Source organism: Anas platyrhynchos, chromosome 2, assembly GCF_047663525.1.
Source record: "Anas platyrhynchos isolate ZD024472 breed Pekin duck chromosome 2, IASCAAS_PekinDuck_T2T, whole genome shotgun sequence".
Lineage (NCBI taxonomy): Eukaryota > Metazoa > Chordata > Aves > Anseriformes > Anatidae > Anas > Anas platyrhynchos.
This window is the reverse complement of record NC_092588.1, coordinates 129,653,787-129,668,137: the sequence shown is the minus strand read 5'-3', so window position 1 is coordinate 129,668,137 and position 14,351 is coordinate 129,653,787. Positions and strand designations below refer to the sequence as shown.

The window sequence follows — 14,351 nt, the reverse complement described above, 5'->3', positions numbered from 1 at the left end:
TAGCAAATCTAAGGAGTTGTACCTTGTCAGGATACATAGAAGATTTAGATTTGATTTTAGTACAAATAAACAAAACAAGACTTTCTTTATATCCTGTAATTCTCATCTTTATAAACCCAAGCTTCACAGTAGTTCAGTAGTTTAGTGTGGGTTTTGTAAATAAATGTTTTTATTTCATTTTTATTGGAAGATAGTAGATGAATTAGGGATGAATTACAGAAGTTTTCAAGGTTTTTAGATTATGACATCACTATTTCATTCCCTTTATAGTGGCTATCCTTTTAGCTAGGGTCCTGGATTAATCACACAGAATTGCTGTCTTAATACACCACCGTATCAGGATACAGAAATAATAGATTATATCTTCCTTTAACTGGAGAGCATTTTGAGAGTTAGCGATATAGGGTCTGAAATTAAACAGCTTCACTGAATGACCAGAGTTGACAGAAAAGCACTCTGAAGAAATCTAAGGTCAGAACTGAACTATGAAGGAGTGCCCTTCAAATATACAAACTACTTTATTAGGTTTATATATTCTTCTTAGTTTCCTCTACAGTTTTCTGCTCATTAAACTGTGATGAAATAGGGCTGAATGTGTTACTGTTATTTGGAAGGGTACATTTGTGCGATTCTACAGATTCTCCTGTCATTGACAGATGATCTACCCTGACCTCATGGCTCATCAAACCTGAATAAGAATGCACAGAAATCTGTACTAGAGACTTGAATTTCCTCTTCTTCATTAGAGGTGCAACTAGAAGTCAGAACTGGATCATCCATCAAGATTATTTTTCTCAACACCAACAGAGACAAGTAAAAATTGCTGGTACACTGTGTAACGTAAGACAGAAAAATAACTTGATCACTCAAGTAATCTCACAAGCTTTTTTTTATAGTTTGTGGATGCCTACATTATTTATAGGAAACAGTCTTTTACAGAACATAAAGCTTTTTTAAAAGTCGTTATTTTGAATTCAAAAGAAAAACTAATTGTAACCGAATATGGTATTTTACTTCATGAAGAACAAAAGCCATCCGCTCAGTATTTTAAATTTAAAGAGGAAGTAAAAATGTATAGTAAGTGTATAGTAGTTAATATATAAAGTAAATATATTATTATCAGAGCATCTTTTGTGATTAACAGCAATTGTTCTTCAAAACTGGGAGGCTTCCCCAGGCTTCCTCTAGTCATTCTACTTTTAGAAAGAAATGGTTGTGTCAACGGAGCTAAGCCTAGCAAGGGCCAGTACAAAGTTTCCTCCTTCTGTTCTATAAAAGATCACATTGCTTAGAAGGTTTGAATTCTGTGACCCAAAAGCCATAATGCTGTTTAAACAGATTTTCAAAAGTTACAAAAGGCAAAATGGCCCACCGTCCCTCCTGACCAGAAGTCACTGGAGTACCATACCATTAAAATTTATAACAGCTTGTGAAGATAAACCAGGTCACTGTTGTATTAGTTTTTCAATTTATGTAACATGCAGTGTAAAGTAAAACTAAATGCCTGAGCAAGTCTTCTCAGTTTCATAGTAAATCAAGATTTTTCAGGAAGCAATATAGCTTTATTTTCCATCAAAAAAGAGTTATTGGAATATTTTATGTCAATAAAGAATTAATACAGTGACTTTTTGATGAAAGCAAGCTATAGACAACTTTTTACAGCATAGAGAAAAACAGAAATACTCAAGAGTACTTTTTTACTGTACTTTTTTACTTTATATATGTTAAAAATATGTACTTTGATATTTAACTTCTGGGATATAGCCCCTTCTAAGCAATTGCTTTTTGTAAGACTATTTTACTTTGTGTTTATTTCCAGTAATGCACAGAGAAGATTTGATACATCCTTAGGATTTCAAATCTCCCTTGTGTTTTTCTTTCTAGCTGAGAAGATACCCAAGGGTGCAATTTATCTCACCCAAAGCTGGATGCCTTAAAAGTAAACCTTAAACTGTGAAATTACTATCTTAGGCATGCTTTATAATAAATTGAGAGACCTGGATACATCCAGAATGTACTTCAACTGACCTATATTGGGTGCTTATCATAAAATTAGACTTTTCCTCAGCAGGTGCTTTTGTCTTTCCATCAGGAATAATAGGAGAGACAGAAGGTAACCAGATATTACTTAGATACTGAATGTAGGACAGACTAGTCCCATTTATGTATGTTTTGAACATTAACAAAACTTTACTCTAATGATACATAGATTACCATAACTACTCTATTCAAAATATGAAGAAACTACCAATGTAAAAATCTCCAGTAAAATATTCCAGGACTATAAGGAAGCACCACCCTAGCTATCTGAAAGAGATTTCAAGCTTTACATTTCTGACATTTTTTTTTCCTCTCTCCATAGAATTTGCTAGCTTTTTTCAAATGTTTAAAAAAGGAAAAAAAATCCTTGGAGATTAAATGTGAAAAAGAGTAATAGTAGCCATTAAATTTATTTTTTCTTGCTTAATTTATTCCTTTTATTCCTGTCTATAATCATATATTTGTTTCTTTTTCCTCCCCCTATTCTTCCTTGCTTAAAAAAAAAATAAACTCTTTCTGGCCTTATCCTAACATTACCTACCATTTGGAGGATGAATACAAACATTCATTCAGGCAACATGAGAAAATCCACAATTAAAGTGGCCAAAGACTCCAGGGAGAAAACAAACAAACAAGGAAACCCTCCTGATTCTTGGGATGCAGTGGTTCATACTGTTTATGTCTAACCCATAGCCTCTACATACCAGATTTACAAGACACCACTTCCTTTACTTTCAGAAGAAGAGACAGGAAAGTTTGTTGGTTTCACATCATCTGTGTTTCTTTCAAATTTGAACCAATGTAAACATCAGAAATGTCTACCTGGAGAGAAATTTAGAGAAAGGAGAACAAATTTGACTAGTTGCTTTTCTTTTATGCAGCATAATTTAGAAGACAGAGAGGAAAAAAAAAAGGTTTCCATTATCTGTGCAAGTTCCCCAGTTCCCTAAATAAACAACCACTACATTTCAATGCCTCATTATTTCCCAGAAGACAACTCAAAAGGAAAGGGAAGCCAAATTTCACAGCAGAAGACTCATAGTTTGATAAGCACCATGCAACATAAACCTTTGTGAGAACTGCACTACAGGTCTGTTGGGATTCTTCTTGTCCTACTGTAAGGACTACGGAGTGAACTACTTATTACTACTACTGCTGAGCACTGGACATCCCACTGAACACACAGTGAAAAACAAAACTATCATAATTTCACACTAAGTAATCAAAAGGTAGCTGAGAATCAAACTAAGAAAAATAATAATCATGGAATTTATATTAACTAAAGATTTCTGATTTCTGCTAGCATACATAGAAGTTCCATTCTTGAAAATAAAAATATTCAAAAAAAAAAAAAGTATCTAGGTATCATTTTATTCATAGTTTATTATAGTGAATAACAAATATTATCTAAAAATAAAAAGTTAATCCATCCCAGCAATTAGAAACCTATTTAGTATCATAAAACTGACAAATGCATTTGTACATTTGCATTCATTTGTTTTACTTGTATTTTTCAATGGTGTAAGGCAGCACAATTGTGTCAGAGTTGGGCATTTTGATTTCAAACTGGTAGGGGTTGGACAAGAAGTAATTAAGCAGGCTCAAAATACTTACATGGGTTATGTTTTCAAACTTGTGCCAAACAATATTCCCTCAGAGCTAAACTTCTGCAATCATTATTCAGAGAAAATAATTAATTAAATTCTTCAGAAACAATAAAAAAGGAAAATATGTTCTAGATTGCATAAAGTTGTTTTGGGACAGTTATTCATCCTGATTTTAAAAATAAATGGCTAAAAAATAATAAAGTGTTTCTCTACCTGCCAAATTGGCCTAAATTTCTATTCATAGTAAAAGCATTAGTGTGATGAAAGATAGGTCATGTTGACTGAGTGATGGTATCAGTCAATTTGTACTGAAGCTGAAGTTTGTAACTTTTTTCACACTCATAGACATATTAAATACAATTACAAACGTCTAATCCCTTTAAGTGAGACCCACAATGCCACTTACTCTTCCCTCCAGCACAATGAATTAGTTGGTCCAGCTATAGAGCAAGACTCCAAATGACAAAAAAGTTAATAAACTACTGTTATGAAAAACCACACTTATGGACAAATAATTGTCTTAAGTCTACTATTACTGTTATTAATTATTTTGTAAGTGGTACAGAAGACAATGGGAAACTTACCACAAATCATTTATGCAGAATTCTTCTCAGTTTTTTTTTTTTTTCAACCTCTTACACTAGCTACTATTGATTAAACTTGCTACGTAATGTATTCCTACAGAATAGCATTTTGAACTAATTCTGCACAGGAAAAAAAAAAAAAAAAAAAGTGAATGGTGAATGATATCCAAAGCATACCTGGTACCTTCTATCTATTGATTTACTTTTTGTTTGAGAGTAATGCAAAGCTCAATTGGCATCTCCTGTAATATGTTGCAAAGTTTACTCAATAGTGACAACAGGTAGAGAGCTGTAGTCTAAAACTAATGTATTTCAGAAAGCCAGCATCCTGTTCTTCAACAGAATTGCACTCACTCTGTTGATGTCTTCCAGATTTCACATCATAACTTTAAAATAAATATAGATGTCTTTCCAAGTACCTTCTTTCCAGAGGTGAAGCCTAGTTGAAATACTTTTGCTCCCGGTCACCAAACTACAAAGCAAGAGCTGCTCTTTCTATTTTGCTCAGTCTTCTCATGGCTGTTACTCCTTCATCATCACACAGATGGGAATGTATTGTCACACATTTTTCACAGCAGTCCACATCTCTTACCATGACAAAAGATGAGAAAAAATACTATGAATACAGCTTTCACCATGTAAATTGCTCTTGGCAACGAAATTAACTTTCACCAAGGAAACATCTGAAATAATCGACATTTTATAAAATCATAGAACAGTTTAAGTTAGAAAGGATCTTAAAGACCATCCAGTTCCACCCCCCCCCCCCCCCCACATCTTTCACCTGACCACGTTGCACAAAGCCCCATCCAATCTGGCCTTGGACACTTCCAGGGATGGGGCTTCTGCAGCTTCTCTTGGCAACCTGTTCCAGTGCCTCGCCACCCTTGTAGTAAAGAATTTCTTGCTAATATCTAATCTAAATCTACCCTCTTTTAGTCTAAATCCATTTCCCCTTGTCCTACCACTCCACTCCCTGTTAAAAATTCTCTCCCCATCTTTCCTGTAGACCTCCATTAAAAGACTTGCTAGAATTGTGTGTCTAACATTTAACTTATCGATGAACTAATAAAAGTCACAACAATTCAAAGAGAATGAAACATTATAAGTCATCCAGATATGCTGCTATTTATTTAATTTTTTGTAATTACAAAGCATAACTTAAACCCTATACATTTCATTCTATAGGTGACTTTTGCAAGAACTTGATGCTATTACCACACAAACATGAAGCAAAAGAAGCCCAGTCCAGCTATCCCACTGACTTTGAAGTTTTCCAGCCTTGACCTATTACTACCTGTACTCACAAATGTTCTGTATTTACCTCCTGCTTTATCAGAAGCCGTCTTATGATTCTCTTCATCCCTCCACTAGTGATTTCATTCCATTGGCAAGAGGCACCTAGACCTCTCCCATTAAGACCTCTCCCATCACCTGAATTACACTTTGCTCCAGAATAGAAATGATGCAGAAACCTTATAAGTAAAAAAATGATATCAAGTGCTCTTCAGAACGTATTAGTTTTGTTACCTTCAAGCTGCACAAACTCTTCAAAAATATCTGTTCACTTATGCATTTCTACTGAACAATATTATTTCAGTGTTTTATTTTGAGACACCTACAGGTGTTTAAAGAAAGATTATTTCAGTTTGTCAGCAACAGTTCATACACATTTCTTCTTAAACAAACACAAGATTGTAGTTTTTCTAAACCTGCGTAAGAGCAGCAACTTCAGTTGTTTGCAGGGCTCTAAATTAGAGGAATAGATTTGGGCCCCAAATATTTCAAATCCATAGCATAAAGTATTTTACTCCGCACTCATTTCAGACTGCTAAATAATTATTTCAGGACATTCCTGCCATGGTAAACAACAAAGTCCTTCCACCTTGACAAGTCAACGTGGGATAACTTAAACCCCAGGAGGAAAACATTGCTTTTTTATGCCCCATATTCCTTGATGCTTGCTTTCATTCTGTGAAAAATAAACATTTCAGGCACTCAGAAATGTTGGATTATCACTTCGGGGAGAAACAAAGAACGTATTTCTTATCATTTTATCCATAAAGCATAGAACAAGCCCAGTCTTTTGGGAACGCATGTCAGATTCTTGCTATGTTTTTTTTTTTTTTTTTTTTTTTTTTCTTCTGATGTACAATGATGTTTTAATATATGCAGCAGCATTATGCCACTCAAGTGCAAAAAGGAAAAATTATAACTTTGCTACATGAGGTCATTTGATCTAGGAAAAACATTTAGTGATGTTATAAAAAGTGTTTTAGTGATGTTATAAAAATTTCTCTTGTGAGAATTACTGGTTTTTTTTTCTCATTCTGCTGCAATCTCTTATTTTCCATGATAGATTTTAGAAGCCTATTTTATAAACTTTCAAAAATTGCATCAACCAGGTAAAACTACTTCTGAAAATTAATTAAGTTCTTCTTCCTATTTGACCGCTTTTCTAAAAATGTAGTGATAATTAACAGAAGACACTGTAATCTTCTCATTTAGATGAGGAAAAATACTTATGATACATCAATCTTGTGAGAAAGTCTTCCATCTATTTCAAAAACAGCATACTCACAATGAAAATTGTAATTGCAGATGTGACAAATTAAACTACTTTCAAGAAAATAAATCAGAATAACGCTGGATTACATAAAATAAAAATAAACTGCCTGTAAACTGCCTTCAAACATCCAAGAGTTTGTCGATTTGTATAGCATTTTTAATTCTTCCTCGAAAAGACCCTTAGACCGCCTGTCACATCACCACTAAAAGTTTCTGCTCACCAGTCTTTACGGCACAAGTTTTCAGCTGCATCTTTCGTTTCACGGACTCGGTCTGTGCTTACCCCCACTGCGTGTTTCAGCAGTCCCCCGGGTTGAACCTAGCCATCAATGAAAGCCTTCTGAACGCAGCTCTCAATGAAAGCCCTGGCAGCAGCAGGACATTGACCGTGCTTGAGCAAAGTGATGTAGGTCAGCGAGGCAAACTAGCATTAACTAGGAACCAAAGCCACGAATCATGACGAATTCAATACAGCCCGCTTAGCTACAACTTAACACACACAACCCCTCTCCCTTCCTTTCCCTCCCTCCCTCCCTCCCTCCCTCCCCAGTTCCGCGATTGCAACCAGTTCAGCCGCCCAGCGCCTGGCGAACTTACTGCAGTGCGATGCGGAAGGAAGGATGCGAAAGAGCCCGGGATGCGAAAGAGCCCGGCGCCCTGGGCAGCCGGCAGAACCGGCCATCCAGCCGAGCGAGAGACCGCCCCCGCCGGCTGCCGCAGCCCAGCGCTGCCCGGCCCCGCGGGGCCGCCGCCGCCGCCGCCCTCCCCTCCGCCCACTCCCCGCGGCGCAGCGCGGATGCCGCCAGCCTCCCTCCGCCCGGGGCCACAAAGCCACCGCCGGGCAGCGCGGTTTTAAGCGGCCGGGAGGCAGGGAAATCTCCCACCCCTTTCTGGCAGGGCGGACGGGGGAGGGGACAGGCGGCACGCACACAACACACACACACAAAAACACACGCACATACACGCACACACAAAAACACACGCACGCAGCCCCTCCCGCACCCGCGCAGCTGCGGTACCTGTTGGCCGGCGCTCCCGCATCCCCCGGTGACCCCCCGCATTTCCTGGTGATGCTTCCCTGCATTCCCCAGTGATCCCCCGCACCCCCCGGTGATGCTCCCCCACATCCCCACACCCCCCTCCCAGCACTTACCCAAAGTTTCCCCGCTTCCCCCGCCAGCGGCCCTCCGCGCTCGCTCCGCGGCAGCGGGGCTGGCAGAGCAGCCGCGCAGCCGCGGGGACGCCGAGGGCTGGTGCGCGGCTCTCCCCGCTGCGCACCTGCGCGCCGCCCGCCCTCGCCTACCTGAGGCCCGGGGGCGATCTCCCGCAGGTGCGCGGTACTGAGCTGCCCGGGGCCGGAGGGGCGCAGGAGAGCCGGGGGAGGATGCTCCCCACCCCGCTGCAGACGCTGTCCCCCCAGTAAGGCCGGCCCGGTGCCCAGCTCCTCGTCCCGGAGCCTCCAGAGCCGCCGTTTGGCCGTCCCCGATGAGGGACCTGCAAGAATGTCGCGGCACCGAAATGCAGCCCCGTTCTCCCCTGCCGCGCTGTCCTCCCGAGGGGTGGGTCTCCAGCACGTGTTTGGGAATCCCCCCCCCCCCAGGTAGCAACACCAGAGCTAGGGCCCGTAGGAATTTGCAGATTTGCTTGGAGAAGAAAAAAGAGGAAGCAGAGTAGCGATAGCATAAAAATTCATGCCTTTCTGCCACTGCCTCCCACTTAGCAGGACACAAAACAAGGGATCAGATGAAACTTTCACTGACAGCCTCCCAGCGTGTTCAATGGCAACTTGTCTTGACTAAAATAAATCCCTCTGAAACACAGGTGAATTTCTAAGCAGAGCAAAAGGTGCCAAACTTCCATCTTCACCAAGTCCTGGGTTCTGCTCTTAGATTAGCCTCAGGACATCAGCTGGGATCCTGATGATTTGGTTAATTATAATGACAATGAATTCCTACCTAAATTCACTTTGTTACTATATAATACTATAAATACTTCAGCCTTGATGAGTGTTTCAGACAATTTAGATGCAATGTAGCATACTGCTAATAGTTGTGTATAATAAGAAGACCATAAAAGTATAAAAATGTGGTTTTGTTTGTTTGTTTGTTTTTGTTTGTTTGTTTTGGCCAGGAATTTTTGTTTATTTTCTAAATGCATCCATTCTTCCTTTCTGAAATCTGTACATAAATGGTTTAATTTTTACATAACAAGCAAGTGCTAGAAATTTTTGGAATCTCCTTTATTTTAATAACCATGTAAAACATCACCAGCTCAATTTGACTTATAAAGATTTTTGTTTCCTTAAAGGATTCCTCACTTCACCTAGCTTGATTAAGTGGCTTCCTCAGACTACATGGTACTTATTTTTGTAACTCCACTTCTACACAGCACAGCAAAAGGCATTTAACTGTTTTGAAATAGCAGGTTTCTAAAACTCATTAGCACTCCAGCTTTGTGTTTAACAAAAGAGTTTGAAAATTCAGATAAGCTTCAGGTGTGCAAGTGAAATTTACAGTTACTTTGTATAATACAATAGACACATATGCTATACCATACACTAAGTGGTATTAATGCATTCACAACTAAAATTATGATGTGATATAATTTTGATTAACCTTTATATACCCACAGTCTAAATATTAAAATATTTATTTACCTCTCCTCATATGCACACAAAAGCAGAATAAAAATTTATCTGTAACTTTGGTGAAATGTATTCTAGGAAGGGTATTATTACACACATTAGCCTTTATATCTCAGATCCAGTAGTTAACCTTACAAATATCTTTCCAAACAGCAGTTTATCAGTAGCACATGACAAATGCTTGACTATAGTCTCCAACATTTAATATATTGCTATCCATTTAAACAACAGAGTTCAGAAAACTCTTTTACTCCCAGGGAAGGAATTCAGTCCCAGTATATTTAAGCCTTGGGTTACTAAATATAGATCAAAACACTGAAGTGCAGTGACTAGTTACTTAATTGTGATAAATCATTTCAGTACTACACAAAAATTTTATAGGCCCTACAATAAATTGATTGATGTAGTGGTTCAGGGAAGGGAGCCTGGTTTTGAAAGATGATACTGACTTAAAAATTGGTTTCAAGCACTCTCCATAACATAAGGTCATATTAGAAGCAAAATTAGTAGATAAATTACATTTCACAATTATTACAATTTTATTGTTGTTATTCTTATTGTTTTAATATTGAGCATAGCTTTTGTATACTCACTTAACCTGGAGCTTTACTGTTATCTTTGGCCATGTGTTGGGGGAGTGTACAACTCCAGTTCTTATTGAAATAGAAAATGTCCACCAAGTTTACATGTAGCATGGAATGTTAATTCCATTGATACTTGTAGCTTTAAAACACTGAAGTTAAATTTGAGGTCTTCTGTTGAAATAGGAAAAATAACCACTTTTTTAAATATTTAATCTGTATTTTAAAAGCAGTAATACCCATACAGGCCAAAGCCAACTCAAAACAACAGAGCTGTGAAAGAGCAACATGAAAGATGTCACACCAAAGGCACACTAACATTTGTTTTTTTTTTCTTGCATTGAAAAATACTTGGAAGTTTGGTTTCAATGTGGCTAGCCTTAGAAACAGGATTGTATTATATGCAGTTCAGAGTATATGTCAGAGATGGGGGATAAATGGAATACATCTGATGGCTAAGAGTGTCCTCAGCCTAGAGCTTAATGACAATGTTTGGGAGTAGCACATTCAGGTCAGCAGCTTTATTCTGGTTTCTGTGCAAAGATGTGTCCTGCTCTAGAAGCAGTGTATCACACAAACTGTGTATACCCCTGTCCTCTCACAGAATGGCTGGGGTTGGAAAGAGCCTCTGGAGACCATCTAGTCCAACCTCCGTGCACAGCCAGGATCACCTAGAGCACATTGCACAAGATCTCATCCAGGTGGGTTTTGAATATCTCCAGAGAAGGAGACTCTACAGCCTCTCTGGGCAACCTGTGCCACTGCTCTGTCACCCTCACAGTGAAGAAGTGTTTTCTCATATCCAGTTGGGACTAGTGTTTCAGTTTGTGCTTGTTGCCTCTCTCTCCTTCTTTATTCAAGCACCTACCATAAACAGATTAAAATATACAGAAAGTTTATTGCTTAACAGCTCATTCCCTTACAGCAGAGCAAATAACAGATGTATAGAATCCACAGCCAGAATTAAAAAATAAAAAATAAAAAAATATGATCTATCCTTAGACCTGTGTTTGGATATTTAAATAAATGATTTTTGTTGCTAAGCATGACTTTAGATTGCTCATTTAATATACCTTTATTATGAACTGTGACCCCTAAGCTTTTTTACCATTTTTGAAACAATAAAAAGGACCAAGCCCAAATCTTAACAGCAAAAACAGTTCTCAGTCTCCAATATTTGTTACTTGCTATTGAGAAGTTGCAACAATATCAATCATCTGCAGTTTTTGGTACTTTTGGAAAAAACAGAATTCAGTCTTCCAAATCTGACTTCAGTGGGCAACCTGATCTAGTAGGTGTCATCCCTGCCCATAGCAGAGGGGTTGGAACTAGATCCTTAAGGTCTCTTCCAACTCAAGCCATTCTATGATTCTATGACTCTAAAAAGTCACAGGTGTAAACTATCAAAAACTAATCTATGTGAATTCAGCTAACTTATATTCAGATATAAGTTAGAAAATCTGCTTTAGAATATACAGTTATCAGAAGCAGGTATATTCCCCCCCCCCCCCCCCCCAAAAAATAAAAAATAAAAAAATCTTACACAATTCTTACAACATGAAGGTTTTTGTGAAGGAAATATAAAATAATGATTAAGCATCTTTCACCCAGTAAATTCTGTACTTTTTCCATTTTCATCAGGAAATGTAAGTGCAGTATATTGCTCCCTCCCAGAAATACCAAATTCACAGCTAATTTAGTCATACAGATTCAAAGAAGAATTCAATCACTTTTGTCAGAATAAGTTCTTGCACACACCATGCTTACATCATGTAACATTAATTGTTGTGATGATAAGGATAAAACATAGAATAGTATGTACAATATCCTTGATACATTTATGCTGAGTGGCATAGCTATTTGCACGGCTCAAATGGGGAAAAAAATATCTTGTGAAATACCCAGAGGCATTTACATGTCCGCTACCACTTACATTACTGATATTCAAAATGTATGTATATAAATCTATGGTAGCTAAAAAAATATGCAACAGAGAAAATATCTGAATTTGAGATAATCAAGGACTGTTGGCAAACCACAGGAAATTACATCAATCAGCTGAACTATTGTTCATGGCTTATTATCCAGTATACCACATATTCCATCCAAATCTTCAGCTATTTGTTCATTTATGCAAGTAAGATATAATACTGAAAGTATTTAAATTTGCCTCTGTTGGCTTGTCACTGATATACAGGTACATTTGCTTGATTCCCTAATTGTTACACATCACTCAGTCTCATTTATGCCTCTGGGAGAATGTTGGGATGAGTCCTCTTGGAACACATTTTGAGACACATGAAGGAAGATATGCTGAGTGGGAGTTTACCTACCAAGGGTAAATGTAGTCTTATCAATCTGACTGTCCTCTACAATAAACTGATGGAATATATGGACAAGAGCAGAACAGTGAACTTGACCATATTAAATATATCTTGACTTTTGCACATTGTGACATTACAGACTGTGTAGGTGGAAACTAGAGGGGTGAATAACTTGCTAGATGGTCAAGCTCAGAGAGTACTGTTTAATTGATTGTACTCTATCTGGATGCTGGTAGCAACTAGAATTGGCCGGGGATCTATCCTGACACCTGTCCTTACACATTTATCAGTAACCAGGAGGACACAAAGAAGTGCACGTTCCTTAGGTCTGTGAGACCCACAAACCAGGAGGACTAATTGACATGCTCAAGGGCAGGACTGTCATCCAGAGGGACCTACACATGCTGGATGAATGGGCTGACGGGAACCTTATGAAATTTGAGAAGAACAAATGCAAAGTCCTGCACAAGGGAAGAAAAAACTCTGCAGTGATGGGGTCATGATGGGCACTCCTAGGGCAACTCCTCCAGGCAATTCCTGGGGAGCTGCTCTGTTGAAAAAGCCCTGGGGGTTTTAGCAGACAGCAATCTAAGTATCAGTCTGCAGTGAGCCCTGGCAGCAAAGCTGACCAATTCATTCCTGGTCTGTATGGACAGGAGCACAGAGGCTGAAAGGAAATGATTATCCCCCTCTACATTTGATAGGTCACACTTTCAATACTGTATCCTTGGATAATTCTGTCTGAAAATACCCTGAAGAGGTCTAGTCTGGGAGCAGTACAAGGAGATCTAGTAAGTATCAGACACGAGGTTAGATCAAATTGGCTTTGTTCAGTCATCTTTTGAAAGACTCCAAAGACAACACAATTTCTGTGGGCTGCCAGTGCTGGACAGTCCTTGTGTTGAAGAAATTTCTTCTTACATGCAGTCTGAACATCTCATTTCAATTTAGGCCCATTGCCTCTTGCCTTCCCACCATACATAACTATGAAGAGCCTGTCTCTGCCTTCTTGAAAGCCTCGTTGCAGCTACTGTTAGGTCTCTCCAAAGCTTTCATTTTCCAGGCTGGACAATGGGTTATAGTACTTTCCAGTGAATTTAATTATTTATTTTTTTCTTTTCATCTTACTGATCTTTACCTTCAATCTACATAACCAGTTTTCTCATCTGTTGCCCCTATTAATGGTTGGACCAGATGATCTTAGAAATCTTTTCTAACCTTTATGATTCTCTGATTCTATTCCAAAGGTGGATCCTCAGTCTAGAGCCATCATATCTCAATGGCAAGAGTTTCAGAGAGATCAGCAGGCAATGGGCTTACAAGCTCATAAATCTACATGAAAGGTCCCATTCATCTCAAGTGGATGCAGAAATGAGCCCTTAGTCATAGTAAATGAGAAATGTTTGCTCAGTCTGAGAAGAGGCCACATGGTTACAGATTATCTAAGAAGCAGATGTCTGATAACTCATTCATTCTTAAACACTGTAATAAAAAAGACTATTAAGCTCTATACAAATTCTTAAATATTTAGCTAGGCAGGAGGTAAGGGGCGAAGTATATTTACTGTATGCTTCTTGAAGTAGCATTAAAGCAGTGACATGCATGATTTTTTTCACTACACTTCATTATATATATACATGTATGCAGGATATCAAAAAGAAGCATAAGACTTCTTTTTGTCATTAGTTAAGTCATTAAAAATTAATATCTCACAGGCAGCTTTATATATTAAAAGATGGTTTTCATACATTAATTACCATCTGTATTTTTTCTGAACTGTCTCAACCGTGGGAAAAATATTACATGTCCTTAAACATTTGTTGAATCTGAATACATATTTAGGAATTACTATTTAACATTCAGAAACCAATATAATTTGTTTTAGAAATAACTTTTTTTTTAATTTTACTCAAAGCAATCCAAGTGTAATATATTTTCTAGTAGATGGTAATCATTCCAAAATCCTGATGGCCTAAATTATTAAATTTATATGCTATTAGTTC

The 14,351-nt window shown here is 38.1% G+C and overlaps 1 protein-coding gene across 16 annotated transcripts in view; it reads right to left on the bottom strand.

Moving 5' to 3' along the window:
- DGKB (diacylglycerol kinase beta) overlaps positions 1–14,351 on the bottom strand; it is a 402,254-nt gene that overhangs the window by 350,704 nt on the left and 37,199 nt on the right. For 2 of the 16 annotated variants that reach the window (XM_038173736.2, XM_072033600.1), the window contains exon 1: positions 7,397–7,643. The exons of 2 other annotated variants lie outside the window; for them this stretch is intronic. The gene's annotated coding sequence lies outside the window, so the exon portion shown is untranslated. Of the gene's footprint in view, positions 1–2,744; positions 2,863–4,650; positions 4,819–7,082; positions 7,283–7,396; positions 7,647–7,952; positions 8,068–8,102; positions 8,349–14,351 lie in introns of those variants that run through there. 12 more of the 16 variants (XM_072033601.1, XM_072033602.1, XM_072033590.1 and 9 more) reach the window with 11 other exon arrangements.